This window comes from Rhagoletis pomonella, unplaced genomic scaffold (assembly GCF_013731165.1).
Source record: "Rhagoletis pomonella isolate Grant_MI unplaced genomic scaffold, Rhpom_1.0 Rhpom_scaffold_00002, whole genome shotgun sequence".
Taxonomy (NCBI): Eukaryota; Metazoa; Arthropoda; class Insecta; order Diptera; family Tephritidae; genus Rhagoletis; species Rhagoletis pomonella.
The window spans coordinates 41,031,134-41,032,112 of record NW_023458556.1 but is presented as its reverse complement, the minus strand read 5'-3'; positions in this window follow the sequence as shown (position 1 = coordinate 41,032,112).

Genomic DNA, 979 nt, shown 5'->3' with positions numbered 1-979 from the left:
TGCGCACAACCTCATCATCGAATTTCGTCCTGCAAACTTTGTTAACTTAAAAAGATAAAATTTATTAAAAGCGCATTTTCAATACCTATTCGTCCTTATAAACCAAAAAACTATTGTTTTTAAATTCTAAAGAATTTTCTCTTTCATTTGGTACTGTTAATTTACATTGCACTTTGAAAAAATCCTGACGTGAATAACTAAAAACGCAGTTTTACAATATTTGGCCTACAGTTTCGAGAGTACATCGATTCTTTCGTGTGTTTTGAAATTTTATTTTTTTATGTCGCACGGTGTTATTATGTATACCGAATACGGGACATAGACGGGACATTAAAATAAATACAGAACATTTGGCGTCCCGTATGAAATAAATAAATTAGCAGGACAATTGACGAAAAGGAGGACTGTCCCGTATAATACAGAGCGGATGGTGACCGTACTCATACGCCATATACACTGAGGGAAATAACGCTTAGAAATGAATATTTTGAGTATTTAAATCAAATGAAAACGTGTTCAAAAATAGGTTATGTATAATGGAAATATTTATTTCAAATATGCCCCTTTTAAAATGAAGCATTTAGCACTTCACGAATGCTTTTTCATAATTAAGATAGTGCACATATGTATACCAAGCATTTACAGCGATGACAATTATGTTAACACTTACACACATATGTACATAGTAAATGATTATCTGTACAAATGGATTGAACTCAACATTTGAAAGCACGTCTGTAGCTGAGCGTGCACAGATGTTTGCAAACACATACTGACTGTTAAATTTCAAAAAAATATTCAATAACTAAGAATAAGTGTCGACCAATAAATTTATTAATTTCTCATTTGGATGTATGTAATTAAATTATGTTTGCACAGGAAATTTTTTCTAGCTGATGACATAAGATGATACATATTTATGGGTTTTAGTTGATTTTGTTGGCAGAAAGCGTTAAAAAGTGTCTTTGGCCTACTATTT